This window comes from Somniosus microcephalus, unplaced genomic scaffold (assembly GCF_052327205.1).
Source record: "Somniosus microcephalus isolate GS21.2 unplaced genomic scaffold, FLI_Smic_1.0 unresolved_chr8, whole genome shotgun sequence".
Classification (NCBI taxonomy): Eukaryota; Metazoa; Chordata; class Chondrichthyes; order Squaliformes; family Somniosidae; genus Somniosus; species Somniosus microcephalus.
This window is the reverse complement of record NW_028225186.1, coordinates 36,524,268-36,541,895: the sequence shown is the minus strand read 5'-3', so window position 1 is coordinate 36,541,895 and position 17,628 is coordinate 36,524,268. Positions and strand designations below refer to the sequence as shown.

General features: G+C 46.6%; 5 non-coding genes across 5 annotated transcripts; 3 read left to right on the top strand and 2 right to left on the bottom strand.

Annotated features, from left to right (window-relative positions):
• Positions 1-1,321: 1,321 nt before the first annotated feature.
• On the bottom strand, positions 1,322-1,415 carry trnar-ucu (transfer RNA arginine (anticodon UCU)). The gene is made up of 2 exons: positions 1,379-1,415; positions 1,322-1,357 (listed from the first exon to the last, which is right to left on the bottom strand). It is a non-coding gene; the product is annotated as a tRNA-Arg (tRNA).
• Positions 1,416-4,594: 3,179 nt separating this feature from the next.
• trnas-cga (transfer RNA serine (anticodon CGA)) lies at positions 4,595-4,676 on the top strand. Its single transcript has one exon. It is a non-coding gene; the product is annotated as a tRNA-Ser (tRNA).
• A 3,172-nt stretch (positions 4,677-7,848) lies between these two features.
• On the top strand, positions 7,849-7,922 carry trnai-aau (transfer RNA isoleucine (anticodon AAU)). Its single transcript has one exon. It is a non-coding gene; the product is annotated as a tRNA-Ile (tRNA).
• Positions 7,923-12,822: 4,900 nt separating this feature from the next.
• Positions 12,823-12,911, top strand: trnar-ucg (transfer RNA arginine (anticodon UCG)). The gene is given in 2 exon segments: positions 12,823-12,859; positions 12,876-12,911. It is a non-coding gene; the product is annotated as a tRNA-Arg (tRNA).
• Positions 12,912-13,230: 319 nt separating this feature from the next.
• Positions 13,231-13,312, bottom strand: trnas-uga (transfer RNA serine (anticodon UGA)). Its single transcript has one exon. It is a non-coding gene; the product is annotated as a tRNA-Ser (tRNA).
• Between the last annotated feature and the right edge of the window lie 4,316 nt (positions 13,313-17,628).

Below are 17,628 nucleotides of genomic sequence, written 5' to 3'. Positions count from 1 at the left end.
ATGGCCTCCTCCTGTTCCTGTATGATAGGCTCGATGGGCTAAATGGCCTCTTCCTGTTTATGTGTAACATAACCGAGGAGCTGATTGGCCTCCTCCTGCTCCTTTACAACAGACTCGAAGGGCTGAATGGCCTCCTCCTGTTCCTGTATAACAGACTCAAGGGACTGAATGGCCTCCTCCTGTTCCTGTGTAACAGGCTCAAGGGGCTGAATGGCATCCTCCTGTGCATGTATAACAGGCTCGAGGGGCTGAATGGCCTCCTCCTGTTCATGTACAACGGGCTTGAGGGGCTGAATGGCCTCCTCCTATTCCTGTGTAACCGGCTCGAGGGGCTGAATGGCCTCCTCCTGTTCCTGTCTAACAGGCTTGAGGGGCTGAATGGCTTCCTCCTTTTCCTGTATAACACGCTCGACAGGCTGAATAGCCTCCTCCTGTTCCTGTATAACAGGCTCGTGTGTCTGAATTGTCTCCTCTTGTTCCTGTGTAACAGGCTTGAGGGGCTGAATGGCCTCCTCCTGTTACCGTGTAACAGGCTTGAGGGGCTGAATGGCATCCTCCTGTGCATGTATAACAGGCTCGAGGGGCTGAATGGCCTCCTCCTGTTCATGTATAACAGGCTTGAGGGGCTGAATGGCCTCCTCCTGTTCCCGTTTAACAGACTCGTGTGTCTGAATTGCCTCCTCCTGTTCCAGTGCAGCAGGCTTGAGGGACTGAATGTCCTCCTCCTGTTCATGTGTGGCAGGTTTGAGGGGCTGAATGGCCTCCTGCTGCTCCTGTGAAACAGACTCGTGGGTCTGAATTGCCTCCTCCTGTTCCTTTATAACAGACTCGTTGGTCTGAATTGCCTTCTCCTGTTCCTTTATAACTGGAGCATGGGTCTGTTTTGCCTCCTCTTCATCCTATGTAACAGGTTCGAGGGGCTGAATGGAGTTCTACTGTTCTTGTACAGATCTTGTATCGCTGAACGGCTTCCTCCTGTCCAATGCAACAGGCTCGAGGCGTTAAAGGCCTCCTCTTGTCCCTGTGTAACAGGCTCGAGGGGCTGAATGGCCTCCTCCTCTTCCTGTATAACAGGCTAAAGGGGCTGAATGGCCTCCTCCTGTTCCTGTGTAAAAGGGTCATGGGACTGAATGGTCTCCTCCTGTTCCGAAGTAAAACGGCCATGGGACTGAATGGCCTCCTCCTGCTCCTGTGTAACTGACTCAGGGGTTGAGAGTACTCAGAGGGAAAGTGCCGGGGCGGTAGTTTCCCTTCTCTGAATTACCGATTTACTGCAAAATGTACCGTCAGTGGAGGAACCACCGAACCCTGACCCAAAATCCGACTCTGGTGGGACTCGAACCCACAACCTTTGAATGCCTTAATCTGCTATACCAACTAGAAGTCCAATGCGCTATCCATTGCGCCACAGAGCCAATTACCTAAAATTCTATTACAAAAGCAAAATAGTGCTGATGCTGGAAATCTGAAATATAAACAGATGAAATGCTGGAAACACTCTGCAGGTCAGGCAGCATTCCATGACTGTTTAAAAGGGGTCTACTTTCAGTCCCGGATCATTCTGTGTCTGTTTAATAGGGACATGCTGTCAGTCCCGGATCATTCTGTGTCTGTTTAAAAGGGACATGCTGTCAGTCCCGGTTTATTCTGTGTCTGTTTAAAAGGGACATGCTGTCAGTCCCGGTTTATTCTGTGTCTGTTTAAAAGGGACATGCTGTCAGTCCCGGATTATTCTGTGTCTGTTTAAAAGGGACATGCTGTCAGTCCCGGATTATTCTGTGTCTGTTTAAAAGGGATGTGCTGTCAGTCCCGGGTCATTCTGTGTCTGTTTAAAAGGGACATGCTTTCAGTCCCGGATTATCCTGTGTCTGTTTAAAAGGGATGTGCTGTCAGTCCCGGATTATTCTGTGTCTGTTTAAAAGGGATGTGCTGTCAGTCCCGGGTCATTCTGTGTCTGTTTAAAAGGGACATGCTTTCAGTCCCGGATTATCCTGTGACTGTTTAAAAGGGATGTGCTGTCAGTCCCGGATCATTCTGTGTCTGTTTAAAAGGGACATGCTTTCAGTCCCGGATCACTCTGTGTCTGTTTAAAAGGGATGTGCTGTCAGTCCAGGGTCATTCTGTGTCTGTTTAAAAGGGACATGCTTTCAGTCCCGGATCACTCTGTGTCTGTTTAAAAGGGATGTGCTGTCAGTCCCGGGTCATTCTGAGTCTGTTTAAAAGGGATGTGCTGTCAGTCCCGGAGTATTCTGTGTCTGTTTAAAAGGGATGTACTGTCAGTCCCGGATCACTCTGTGTCTGTTTAAAAGGGATGTGCTGTCAGTCCCGGGTCATTCTGAGTCTGTTTAAAAGGGATGTGCTGTCAGTCCCGGATCATTCTGTGTCTGTTTAAAAGGGATGTGCTGTCAGTCCCTGGTCATTCTGTATCTGCTTAAAAGGGATGTGCTGTCAGTCCCTGGTCATTCTGGGTCTGTTTAAAAGGGATGTGCTGTCAGTCCCGGATCATTCTGTGTCTGTTTAAAAGGGATGTGCTGTCAGTCCCGGATCATTCTGTGTCTGTTTAAAAGGGATGTGCTGTAAGTCCCTGGTCATTCTGTATCTGTTTAAAAGGGATGTGCTGTCAGTCCCTGGTCATTCTGGGTCTGTTTAAAAGGGATGTGCTGTCAGTCCCGGATCATTCTGTGTCTGTTTAAAAGGGATGTGCTGTAAGTCCCTGGTCATTCTGTGTCTGTTTAAAGGGATGTGCTGTCAGTCCCGGATCATTCTGTGTCTGTTTAAAAGGGATGTGCTGTCAGTCCCGGATCATTCTGTGTCTGTTTAAAAGGGATGTGCTGTAGGTCCCTGGTCATTCTGTGTCTGTATAAAAGGGATGTGCTGTCAGTCCCGGATCATTCTGTGTCTGATTAAAACGGGTGTTACATAATATTATAGAGTCTGCCCCACAGAAACAGTCCATTTGCACGAACTGGTCTCCACACGAGGCTCCTCCTTCTCTATTTCTCCTCACTCCCCAAATAAAACTAGAATCAGTAATGGTAACCATGAAACTATCGGATTGTCGTAAAAACCCATCTGGTTCACTAATGTCTTTCAGGGAAAGAAATCTGCCGTCCTTACCTGGTCTGGCCTTTGTGTGACTCCAGTCCCATAGCAATGTGGTTGATTCTTAACTGCCCTCTGAAATGGCCAAGCAAGCCACTCAGTTGTAACAAACCGCTATGAAACAAAATAATAAAAATGAAGCTGGACGGACCACCTGGCCTGATCCATATCAGCCTCCTCCTGAGGTCCCCACCATCACAGAAGCCAGTCTTCAGCCAATTCGATTCACTCCACGTGATATCAAGAAAAGGCTGAGCACACTGGATACAGCAATGGCTCTGGGCCCTGACAACACCCCGGCTATCATTCTGAAGACTTGTGCTCCAGCCAAGCTGTTCTAGTACAGCTACAACACTGGCATCTATCCAACAATGTGGAAGACTGCCCAGGTATGTCCTGTCCACAAAAAGCAGGACAAATCCAATCCAGCCAATTACCACCCCATCAGTCTACTCTCTACTCTCAATCATCAGCAAAGTGATGGATGGTGTCATCCACAGTGCTGTAAAGTGGCACTTACTGACCAATAACCTGCTCATTGATGCCCGGCTTGGGTTCTGCCAAGAGCACTCTGCTCCCGACTTCATTAAAACCTTGGTCCAACATGAACAAAGGAGCTGACCACCAACATCCTGGGGTTTACCAATGAACATAAATACTGTGACAACAAGAGAAGGTCAGAGGCTAGGCATTCTGCGTCGGGTGTCTCACCTCCTGACTCCCCAAAGCCTTTCTACCATCTACAAGGCACAAGTCAGGAGTGTGATGGAATACTCTCCACTTGCCTGGATGAGTGCAGCTCCAACAACACTCAAGAAGTTCGACACCTTCCAGGACAATGCAGCCCGCTTGATTGGCACCCCATCCACCACCTTAAACATTCACTCCCTCCACCACCGGCGCACCGTGGCTGCAGTGTGTACCATCTACAAGATGCACTGCAGCAACTCACCAAGGCTTCTTCAGCAACACCTGCCAAACACGCAACCTCTTCCACCTAGAAGGACAAGCGCAGCAGGCGCATGGGAACACCCCCACCTCCAAGTTCCCCTCCAAGTCACACACCATTCTGACTTAGAAGTATATTGCCGATCCTTCATCGTCGCTGGGTCAAAATCCTGGAACTCCCTCCCTAACAGCACTGTGGGAGCACCTTCACCACACGGACTGCAGCGGTTCAAGAAGGCGGCTCACCACCACCTTCTCAAGGGGCAATTAGGGATGGGCATTTAATGCTGGCCTTGCCAGAGCACCCACATCCCATAAACGAATTTAAAAAACCCTATCAGCATATCCTTCTATTCCTTTCTCCCTTCCTCTTAAATGCATCTGTAGTATTCGCCTGAACTACTGCATTCTCAGCGCTCTTTGGCCAAAGAAGTTAATCCTGAATTCCCTGCTGGATTTATCGGTGAGTATTTATGACCTGTCTTCTCTGAGCTAGTTCCTGACTCACTCACAGTGGGAAGCATTTTCTCACTGTTAACGTGCAGCTGCGATGGCCGAGTGGTTAAGGCGTTGGACTCGAAATCCAATGGGGTTTCCCCGCGCAGGTTCGAACCCTGCTCGCAGCGACTTTGATGCAATTTTTTTATTTCATCGGCTCCCTGTGGCGATCACTGGCCCCGAAATTGATCAGAATTCCCTCCACTGCACTTTATTACACTGATTAACCCAAAGTTCCAATTGAAACACTAATAATTTATCGGCATCAATTAGATATTGTGGATTTGTTGGGAACTCGTGAGCAATACACACACAAAGCAGCATCAAAAATACTAATTAATAAAGAGCCCTGCAGTGTTTGGTAGGGAGTCACCTTCAGCTAGTAAGTGGGAACACGGTTTGGTTTTATAAAACTGAACACGAATTAAAAAGTGTGTAAAAAGACCGTGGCAGGACTCGAACCTGCAATATTCTGATAACCTCAAAATTAATACCGAAGTCTAACGCCTTATCCATCAGCGCCATCTGTGGACAGATAGACACAAGGTCAACCTTCCAGTTCCTTGAGTTCTCGGCAGAACTAAGGTTTTGTAGCTTTGCTTCAAAGTATGACAGCTTCAATCTTTTCAGCAAATAGCAAAATTAAGAAACTACCCACAGCATCAAAAAGTAAATGGCCCGTACGGGGATCGAACCCGCGACCTTGGACGGTATTAGCACCACGCTCTAACCTACTGAGCTAACCGGCCTGCCTTAACTCCTTTTGCTGTTAAATTCAATTTATGTTGATTTTTGGTTTTTGTCAGTTGTCAGTGCTCCGGTTTCCTCCCACAGTCCAAAGATGTGCGGGTTAGGTTGATTGGCTATGATAAATTAACCCTTAGTGTTAGGTGGATTAAATACGTGGGGTTACGGGGATAGGGTGGGATATGTGTTGGTGCAGGGGTTACGGGGATCGGGTGGGATATGTGTCGGTGCAGGCTCGATGGGCCGAAATGGCCTCTATCTGCACTGTGGGGTTTCTGTGATTCTGTGACTTTGAAGGCTGTAAAAGAAAGACTCTGATTTCTACAGCGCCTTTCACCTGAGGACGTCTCAAAGCGCTTTACAGGCAATGTAGTTGTAGTTGTAGTTGTAGTCACTGTTGTAATGTAGGAAAAACAGCAGCAGCCAATTTGTGCACAGCAAGCTCCCACAATGTGATAATCGAGGATCACCTGTTTTAGTGATGTTGATTTGAGGATAAATATTGGCTACAGGACACCGGGGTAAACCTCATCATCCCCTGCTCTTCTTCCAATAGTGCCATGGGATCGTTTATGTCCACCCGAGAGGGCAGAGGGGGCCTCAGTTTTGGAATTGTATTCCACCACAATCTGTAACCTTATGGACCGGCATATCCCTCACCCTACCATTAGCATCAAGACAGGGGACCAACCCTAGTTCAATGAGGAGTGTAGAAGAGCATTTCAGGAGCAGCACCAGGCGTACTGAAAATGAGCTGCCAACCTCATGAAGCTACAACACAGGACTACACACATGCTAAGCTATGGAAACAGCATGTGTAGACAGAGCGAAGCGATCCAACAACCAACGGATCAGATCAAAGCTCTGCAATCCTTCCACATCCAGTCGTGACGATTTTAATTTAATGTAATTTGTTCCTAGGACTTGGGCATCGCTGGCAAGGCCAGCATTAATTGCCTATCACTAATTGCCCTTGAGAAGGTGGTAGTGAGAAGCCCTCTTGGCCCGCTGCAGTCAATGAGGTGAAGGTCCTCCAATAGTACTGTTAGGGAGGGATTTCCAGGATTTTGACCTAGCGACGATGAAGTTATGGTGATATATTTTCACGTCGGGATGGTGTGTAACTTGGAGGGGAACTTGGAGGTGATGGTGTTCCCATGCACCGGCTGCCCTTATAAGAACATAAGAACATAAGAAATAGGAGCAGGAGTTGGCCATTTGGCCCCTCGAGCCTGCTCCACCATTCAATAAGCTCATGGCTGATCTGATCTTGGCCTTAACTCCACTTTTCTGCCTGTTCTCCCTTAACCCTTGACTCTCCGATAGTTCAACAATCTGTCTATCTCAGCCTTGAATATAATCAATGATTCAGGCTCCACAGCTCTCTGGGGTAGATAATTCCAAAGATTCACAACCCTCTGAGAGAAGAAATTCCTCCTCATCTGCGTCTTAAATGGACAAATCCTTATTCTGAAACTATGCCACCTGATTCTAGATTCCCCCATGAGGGAAAACAGCCTCTCAGCATCTACCCTGTCAAGCCCCCTCAGAATCTGATATGTTTCAGTAAGATCACCTCTCATTCTTCTAACCTCCAATGAGTATAGGCCTAACCTGCTCAACCTTTCCTCATAAGACAATCCCTTCATCCCGGGAATCAACCTAGAGAACCTTCTCTGAACTGTCTCCAATGCAAGTATATCCCTCCTTAAATAAGGAGAACAAAAATGTATGCAGTGCTCTAGGAGTGGCCTCACCTGTACAGTTGTAGCAAGACTTCCCGACTTTTATACCCCATGCCCCTTGCAATAAAGGCCAACATTCCATTTGCCTACTTAATTACTGCATGCTAACTTTTTGTGTTTCATGTACGAGGACACCCAGATCCCTCTTAACCGCAGCATTCTGTAGTCTCTCTCCATTTTAATAATATTTTGCTTTTCTGTTCCCTCCATGGCCTCGCCCCTCCCTATCTCTGTAATCTCCTTCAGCCCCACAACTCCCTGAGATATCTGCGCTCCTCTAATTCTGCCCTCTTGAGCATCCCTGATTATAATCGCTCAACCTTTCTGTTGCCCTAAGCTTTGGAATTCCCTGCCTAAACCTGTCCACCTCTCTTTCCTCCTTTAAGATGCTCCTTATAACCTATCTCTTTGACCAAGCTTTTGGTCACCTGCCCGAATTTCTCCTTATGTGGATTGGTGTCAAATGTTTTGTCTGAAAATACTCCTGTGCAGCGCCTTGGGACGTTTTACTACGTTAATGGTGCTATATAAATGCAAGTTGTTGTTGGTAATGGTGGTAGCTGATTCGGTGACGGTCATGCTGTTGAATGTGAAGGGGCGGTGGTTAGACTTTCACTTGTTGGAGCTGGCCATTGCCTGGCACTTGTGTTGGCTGTTGTCATGTGTGGCACACAGTGCCATATGTACAGTATTTGCCGATAGGATAGTGTATGATTGACAACTGCAGGTGTATGCTGAAAGATTAATGCAGGAAATCGTCAGCTAGAGTCTCCAAAATATAAGCTTATACACATAAACCAAACCCAATGGTCGGTTAGCTCAGTTGGTCAGAGCGTGGTGCTAATAACGCCAAGGTCGCGGGTTCGATCCCCGTACGGGCCATTTGATTTTTGGTAGAGAGGGTAGTTTCTTGATTTTGTTATTTGTTGAAAAGTTTGGATGGAAACTCACACGGGACCTGCAATACTTTGAAGCAAAGCTGGAAATCCTGAGTTATGACCTGCGGAGCGTTTCCAACATTAAATGAACAATTCCAGATCCATCGGGACTTCTCGTATTTCAATCAGTGAACGGTTCACAGCTGCTGATTGGTTTGGAGTGCAAAGAATAGAACTGAAATAAATACAATCCCGGGGTTTAATCACTCATTATTAACATACCGCCAGAAACAGACCGTTCGGTCCAACCAGTCCATGCCGCCGTTTATGCTTCACTCGAGCCTCCTCCAGTCTTTCCTCATCCAAATCTATCAGCATAACCCTCTATTCACTTCTCCCACATGTGCTTACCTAGCCTCCTCTAAAATGCATCTAAACTATTCGCTTCAACCACTCCCTGTGGTAGCGAGTTCCACATTCTCACCACTCTCTGGGTAAAGATGTTTCTGCTGAATTCCCGATTGGATTTCTTGCTGACTATCTTATATTGATGGCCTCTAGTTATGCTCTTCCCCACAAGTGGAATCATTCTCTCTGTATCCACTCTATCAAAACCTTTCATAATTTTAAAGATCTTTTAAAGTGACCTCCCTATTCTTCCTAGCATAATGAAATATGTCACACTTATTTGTGTTCAAATTCATTTGCCAATGCTATGCCCATTCTGCAAGTTTATTAATGTCCTCCTGTAACTTGTTGCAGTCCTCCCCAGTATTGACTATCCCCCCCAATTTGGTGTCATCTGCAAATTTATAAATTGTGTTTCTGATTACTAAGTCTAAATCGTTAATATAAATTGCGAACAGCAGTGGCTCCAGCTCTGATACTTGTGGAACACTACTACCCACCTTCTGCCACTGTGAATAAACTACCCGGTAGTCGGACTATCTGCCTTCTCTCCTTAAGCCAGCCAGCAATCCATTCCACTATTTCTCGCCTGACTCCAGATTCTATGACCTTGTTCATCAGTCTATTATGGGGTACATTATCGAAGGCCTTCTGAAAATCCAGATAAATTACATCGACTGCATTACCATTGTCTACTCTCTCTGTTGGTTTGGAGTGCAAAGAATGGGACTGAAATGACATCGGCCACCTCCAGTTCCCTGCTCCCCTCACCCACTCCAACCTATCTCCCTCTGAACTTGCAGCACTCCGTTCTCTCCGATCCAACCCTAACATTGTCATTAAACCTGCTGACAAAGGTGGTGCTGTTGTTGTTTGGAGAACCGTCCTCTACCATCCGGAGGCTGAACGGCAACTCTCTGACAGCTCCTCCTACCTCCCCCTGGAACATGACCCCACTACTGAACATCAAGCAATTGTTTCCAAGACTGTCACTGACCTCATCTCCTCTGGAGATCTTCCCCCCATTGCCGCCAATCTCTCAGTTCCTCAACACTGCACTGCCCACTTCTGCATCCTTCCCAAGATCCACAAACAGGACTGCCCTGGTTGACCAATTGTTGCAGCCTGTTCTTGCTCCACAGAACTGATTTCTTCCTATCTTCACTCTATTTTTTCTCGACTTGTCCTGTCCCTTCCCACCGACATGCGCGACTCTTCCAATACCCTCCGTATTTTAACAGTTTCCAGTTTCCTGGCCCCAAACGTCTCCTTTCCACTCTGGATGTCCATTCCCTCTGCACCTCCATCCACCACCAGGACGGCCTTAAGCGGCTCCACTTCTTCCTTGAACAGAGGCCCCACCAGTCCCCATCCACCACCGCCTTTGTCCGCCTGGCTGCACTTGTTCTCACATTGTACAACTTCTCCTTTGATTCCATTCACTTCCTCCAAATTAAAGATGTTGCTATAGGTACCTGCATGGGCCCTAGCTATGCCTGCCTTTTTGTGGGATATGTGGAACATTCTTTGTTCAAGTCCTACTCAGGTCCCCTTCCTCACCTCTTTTTCCGGTACATCGATGACTGTATTGGTGCCGTTTCCTGCTCTCGCTCTGAACTAGATAATTTATTTCACTTTGCCTCCAATTTCCACCCTTCTCTCACCTTCACATGGTCCATCTCCGACTCTTCCCTTTCCTTCCTCGACTTCTCTGTCTCCATTTCTGGGGATAGGCTATCGACCAACACCCACTATAAGCCCACTAACTCCCACAGCTACCTGGACCACACTTCCTCCCACCACGCTTGCTGTAAGGACTCATAGAAACATAGAAACATAGAAGATAGGAGCAGGAGTAGGCATTCGGCCCCTCGAGCCTGCTCCACCATTCAATGAGATCATGGCTGATCATCCAAATTCAGTACCCTGTCCCTGCCTTCTCCCCATATCCCTTGATCCCTTTAGCCTTAAGAAATATATCTAACTCCTTCTTGAATATATTTAATGAATTTGCCTCCACTGACTTCTGTGGTAGAGAATTCCACAGGCTCACGACTCTCTGGATGAAGTAATTCCTCCTCATCTCTGTCCTAAATGGCTTACCCCTTATCCTTAGGCTGTGACCCCTGGTTCTGGAATCCCCGGCCATCGGGAACATCCTTACTGCATCTAGTCTGTCTAGTCCTGTTAGTATTTTATAAGTATCAATGAGATTACCTCTCATTCTTCTAAACTCCAGCGAGTATAAGACCAATCAACCCAATCTCTCCTCATATGTCATTCCTGCCATCCCAGGTATCAGTCTGGTGAATCTTCACTGCTCTCACTCCATGGCAAGAACACCCTTCCTCAGATAAGGCGACCAAAACTGCACACAATGCTCAAGATGTGGTCTCACCAAGGCCCTGTACAACTGCAGCAAGACATCCTTGCTCCTGTACTCGAACCCTATCGCTACGAAGGCCAACATACCATTTGCCTTCTTAACCGCCTGCTGCACCTGCATGCTTACCTTCAGCGACTGGTGCACAAGGACACCCAGGTCTAGTTGCACTTCCCCTTCTCCCAATCTATTGACATTCAGATAATAATCTGCCTTCCTGTTTTTGCCACCAAAGTGGACAACCTCGCATTTATCCACATTATACTGCATCGGACATGCTTCTTCCCAATCACCCAACCTGTCCAAATCATACTGGAGTTTCTCGGCATCCTCCTCACAGCACACATGCCCACCCAGCTTTGTGTCATCTGTAAACTTGGAGATATTACATCTAGTTCCATCCTCTAGATCATTAATATATATTGTGAATAACTGGGGTCCTAGCACCAATCCCTGCGGTACCCCACTAGTCACTGCCTGCCACTCGGAAAAAGACCCGTTCATTCCAACTCTTTGCTTCCTGTCTGCCAACCAGTTATCTATCCAAGTCAGTACCTTGCCCCCAATCCCATGTGCCTTAACTTTACACGCTAATCTCTTGTGCGGGACCTTCTCAAAAGCCTTCTGAATGTCCAAATACACCACATCCACATAGCATTTCCCCCACTACCAATGTCAGGCTTACCGGTCTATAATTCCCCGTTTTCTCTCTACCACCTTTTTTGAATAGTGGGGTAACATTAGCTACCCTCCAATCCATGGGAACTGTTCCAGAGTCTATCGAATTTTGGAAGATGACCAGCAATGCATCTACTATTTCTAGGGCCACTTCCTTAAGTACACTAGGATGTAGATTATCAGTCCCTGGGGATTTATCCATTCCATTCTATTCCATTCTCCCAGTTTCTCTGTCTCTGTTGCATCTGTTCTGATGAGGCCACCTTCCATACCAGTGCTTCCGGTATGTCTTCCATTTTCCTCAACTGAGGATCCCCCTCTACCATGGTTGACATGACACTCGACCGAGTCTGTTCCATTTCCCGCACGACTGCTCTCACCCCTTCCGCTCACTCCCAGAAACATGATAGGGTTCCCCCCTTGTCCTCACCTTTCACCCCACCCGCCTCCACATTCAACGGATCATCCTGCGCCATTTCCACCACCTCCAGCATGATCCCACCACCAAACACATCTTCCCCTCCTCCCTTTCAGCATTTCGAAGGGACCGCTCTCTCCATGACAGCCTGGTCCACTCCTCTATCACCCCAACACCCCTTCTCCTTCGCCCGGCACCATCCCATGCAAGTGCAGGAGATGCAACACCTGCCCTTTTTACCTCCTTCCTTCCCATCGCCCAGGGCAGCAAACACTCCTTCCAGGTGAATCAGCGATTACCTGTACTTCTTACAATTTAGTTACTGTATTCGCTGAATCTACATTGTGACACCAAATGCAGATTGGGTGACCGCTTTGCAGAACAGTCGGCAAGTGTGACCCCGAGCTTCCGGTCGCCTGTCACTATAATTATCTGCTCCACTCCCTCTCTGATCTCTCCTTCCTTGGCCTGTTGCACTGTTCCAATGAAGCTCTACGTAAGCTCGAGGAACAGCACCTCATCTTTCTATTAGGCACTTTACAGCATTCTGGACTTAACATTGAGTTCAACAATTTCAGACTATAAATTGGCCCCTGTATTTCTTTAATTTTTTTAATTTGTTCTCATTTTTCCTCACATGACAGTTGTTAATGTTTCTGCCATAATCATTCACACCTCATCTTGAGCCATCTTTTGTTCGTTAACTTGTCCTATTACCTCTCCTTTTGCCTTGCACCATCATCCCTTTTGTCAGTCAATCTCTCCTGCCGTCCATTCTATCACAGACATTTCCTTTGTTCTTACCTCGCCTCCACCCACCCCTGCTTAAAAATCCCTCTTCCCTAACCTTTTCCAGTTCTGGCGAAGGGTTCGACCTGAAAGGTTAACTCTGTTTCTCCCTCACTCGATGCTGCCTGACCTGCTGAGTGTTTCCAGTATTCTCTGTTGTTAATGAAATGAACACAGTAACGGAGTTTAATCACTCATTATTAGGATTTGTTGAGTCTACTTTTGTGTGGCCGCGTGGCCTAATGGATAAGGCGTCTGACTTCGGTGTAAATTCTGATGCTATCAGAAGATTGCAGGTTCGAGTCCTGCCGCGGTCGTTTTACACACTTTTTAATTCGGGTTCAACTTTAGAAAACCAAACCGCGTTTCCACTCTTTTCCTTCCAAACATTGCAGGGTTCTTTATTAAATGGAATTTTTACGTGCTGTCTTATGTGTAAATTTCTCACTGATCTTTGCAAATAGTTTCAAACAAATCCACAATTTCTAATTGATGACAAATTAGTGTTTCCAATTGGAACAACAGCTTTGGGTTAATCAGTGTCATAACGTGCAGTGGAGGGAATTCTAATCAGTTTCGGGGCCAGTGATCTCCACAGGGAACCGATGAAATAAAATAAAGAATTTGCAGTAGAATCGCTGCGAGCAGGGTTCGAACCTGCGCGGGGAAACCCCATTGGATTTCAAGTCCAACGCCTTAACCACTCGGCCATCGCAGCTGTGCAAATGTAACTTTTCAACAGTGAAATGACCTATGCAAACTATTAGACAACTTCCCTGCACAATATAAATGGAAGGAAGTTGTGTGACAGCTGCACAGAGGCCTGGTTAGGTCACTGTGTACAGTTCTGCGCACTGCACCTTAGAAAGGATATATTGACCTGGGAGGGAGTGTGGTGCAGATTCACGAGTGTGTTACCAGGGCTCCAAGGGTTAGGCTATGAGCAGAGATCACATAATCTAGGCTTGTATTCCCTGGAATATTGAAGATTAAGGGCAGTGATCATAGAAATACAGAAATTTACGCCAGAGAAGGAGGCCATTCGGCCCATCGTGTCTTTGCCGGACGAAAAAGAGATATTTTGCCTAATCCCACTTTCCAGCTCTGGGTCCGTAGCCCTGTAGCTTACAGCACTTCAAGTACATATCCATAGTGCTTTCTATTAATGTGATCGGTAGTGACTTCCAGATCCCCTCCACTCTCTGTGTGAAAATGATTCTTGTCAACTCCTCTTTAATCATTTTACCAGTTACTTTAAATCTACGCCCCTGATCATTGACATTTCTGCTAAGGGAAATAGGTCCTTCCTATCCACTGCATCTCGGCCCCTCAGAATTTTATGCACCTCAATTATGTCTCCACTCCACCTCCTCTGCTCCAAAGATAACAACCCAACCCTATCCAATCTTTACTTACAGCTAAAATTTTCAAGTCCTGGCAGCATCCTAGTAAATCTCATCGGTACCCTCTCTAGTGCAATAACATCTTTCCTGTACTGTGGTGACCAAAGCTGTCTGCAGTACTCTAGCTGTGGCCTAACAAGTGTTTTATACTGTTCAAACATAACCAGACTGTTCTTGAATTCTATGCCTTGGCTAATACAAACATAGAAACATAGAAGATAGGAGCAGGAGTAGGCCGTTCGGCCCCTCGAGCCTGCTCCACCATTCAATGAGATCATGGCTGATCATCCAAATCCAGTACCCGGTCCCTGCCTTCTCCCCATAACCGTTGATCCCTTTAGCCTTAAGAAATATATCCAACTCCTTCTTGAATATATTTAATGTATTGGCCTCTGCTGCCTTCTGTGGTAGAGAATTCCACAGGTTCAGCACTCGCTGGATGAAGAAATTCCTCCTCATCTCTGTCCTAAATGGCTTATCCCTTATCCTTAGTCTGTGACACCTGGTTCTGGATTCACCGACCATCGGGAACATCGTTCCTGCATCTAGTCAGTCCAGTCCTGTCAGAATTTTATACGTTTCAATTAGATCCCCTCTCATTCTTCTAAACCCCAGTGAGTATAAGCCCGATCGACACAATCTCTCCTCATACATCATTCCTGCCATCCCAGCTATCTGCCTGGTGAATCTTTGCAGAACTCCTTCCATGGCAAGAATGTCCTTCCTCAGATAAGGCGACCAAAACTGCACACAATACACAAGATGTGGTCTCACCAAGGCCCTGTACAACTGCAGCAAGACATCCCTGTTCCTGTGCTCAAACCCTCTCGCTATGAAGGCCAAGATACCATTTGCCTTCTTAACCACCTGCCGCCTAATAAAGGAAAATATTCCCTAGGACTTTTTAACCAATAATAAAAACAGAAACTGCTGGAAATATTTGTTAGAACGGATTCTTTTACCCTCAGTCTGGTTCAGTAAACACTGAGTCGAACAACTGGAGAATTCAAACGATTTATTATCCGCGGAGTCTTACTCTGATATATCGACACTGACTCCTGCAAGATTCTGCGAATCCAACAGAGCAAGCAGTTTGTCCTACAGTGTGTTACATTATTATACTTGCATTTGAGAAGACATTAACACATCGTACAGTCTGCACCAATCCCGAGCTGTGCACGTAGACAGTTAATTTGATTTCCTGGCCTGGCAGTTTGAAATAAAGAAGTCACATTTTACTGAATGGGTTACAGTTAAGTAAATATCCTGGTAATGGGTTCCCGATCACCTAAACATTATGGTAATGCGTTTGCAATCACGGTAATGTGTTTTCTGATCGCCTATTGTCTGTATAACTTCTGCACTCTGCTTTACAGTGTTTCTAACAGCAAGGTGTAACATTGTGGGCGCCAGCCATATTAGCAGCCAAAGATCAGTTTAGCCTTTTTATTTTACTTCTTGCTGCCTTCACAGTTTCTTGTTTCTATTTCTTTGACCTTGGTATTCTCAATCCCTCCTTTTATCATTCTATGATAACCAACCGTTATTCGGTTACGTCTATCTTATTTAGTCGATCAAATTCTTCATTGTCATCATACTTTACTTCCTTCATTTCACATTCATTGGTCAGTCTTACCATTAACATCTTCGGGCTACCTATTTTTTCCAAAGCTAGCTGCATTCTTCCTAGCACACATTTCATGATTGCTAGTCCAATAAAAATACAGGCGATTGCAACTACTAGGTACATAGCCATATTTATCAACCAGTCATACCATCCTCCAAATCCCCAATCTCCCCAGTTACTTGCTTCCTTCATATTATCCATTTGTTCCCTTATCTTAGTGATAAAGCGGGTGATGTTCTTTGTCTGGTCTCGGACTCCCATAAGGCATTTACCTTTTACTATTGCACAGACACCACCTTCTCGGGCCAGCAGGTAGTCTAGGGCATATCTGTTTTGCATAGTGAATAACCTGAGTTCCGACAATTCTTTAGTGACTGCGTCGAGGGCCCCCATGGTAGCATTACCCAGGATGGTGAGGCCACAGATAAGGTAGTTCCGGTTATTGGCGGCCAGATAGGCTCCAATATAGCCTATAGAGAACAGGCCAGCAAATCCATATCCTATAGAGGTTCTGTGTCCTCCTAGGGATTCAGGATTTTTCCACTTGGAGCAAAACTCTTTCGAGGCTGCCCTGACTACTATTTTTCGGTGGGATGTCCATTGGGAGGGGCAGGGTACTGTGGTAGGGGTTAAGGTAGCGATGGCTACCGTCTAGGGTGGTATCTACTACCATGAAATTAGTGGTTTTTCCTTGGCTCAAGAAAAAGTAGCCTGGTTTGGTATATATCACAGATACGTGTTTCTGCCTTGTGCTTAAATGGCTCGGGGGAAGGAAATAGTCAAAACCTTGGATCTCACGAGTATCAGTAGGCTGGGTATCAGCTATTTTTACTACCATAAATGTTTCCCCCCCTACCTTCAGAGTTGCCCCATCCCCTTCTCCACATAAAACTTGTACTCCTTCGGTTATTGACACACATACGGATTGCTCACATGTGCAGCTATCGGTGTCTGGTCCTATCGTACACTGATGGTGGCGGCAGCATGTCATCAAGCAGGTGTAGTTCTGCTTAACCCATACTGACCTACAGCCATAGCCCGTCCCATTCCAACAATTCTCATAGCCACCAGGGTTCCTGCTTAGTTTCAGGCAATTGGCGGGCGGGGTTAAGGTGTAGGGTATTGTTATATTGTTTGTGGGAGGGAGAAGGTGAGCACCTAAAAGAAAGTCCGGGGGAACAATAACCGGGATTGGGGTAAACACCCCCTCAACAGATATCAGGGACGGATAACAAACAATTGACTCTGGTGAGTATAGGGCTGCGTGAGTCTGGAGGAATAGGTTGCCCGTCGGGGTTTCTTCAGGGAAAGTGTGTTGGAGATCTCGTTTACGTCTCTTTGTGAGGGTACCTTCTACCCTCGAATAGTCGAAGCTGCTCATAGGGGGCAGTCCATTTCTTTTCTTTTCCTGGTTGGACTTTGGATAACAGTTTTGTCCTTTGGCATCGGTAATTCTGTTGCATGGTCCTGCAGTAACAGACTTGGTCACCTGGCGTCAACAGACGTAATCAAATTTACACTTGGTCCAATGGCATGGCAATTTTCCTCTGTGTATGTATCTCAGCATTAGCGAGCGGTGGGGCTGTCTAATAAGCCCAATGTAGGTGTCCCAGTTGATCACGTTCCATTTCCCGAACCCGCCTGGGTTATCATCATTGCACCGAAGCACGTTACCGTGGCATAGGTGGTGTACCCGCTTGGGTTGGTTCCCCCGGCATGTCCACCTTCTGGGCCGTTGAGTTATTCCAAGGGTGATCAGGGCACTGATAGAGAGGATCCACAGCGACGTCTGCATGGCTGGTCGGCGCGGCACGTCTGTTTAGGGAGAGATTTCTTGGAAGCAAGAGAGGTTAGCATTCTTTAAGTTTTAGGCATAGCATTACTGACAATTTTACAGTGGTGGAGGCGGACCCAAGCACTCTTTCCCTCTACTTTGGCAGCAGTTGGGGTGGCACCAGCCGGGATAGTAAGTATTTGGAACAAGGCCACGGGGAGTAATTTGAG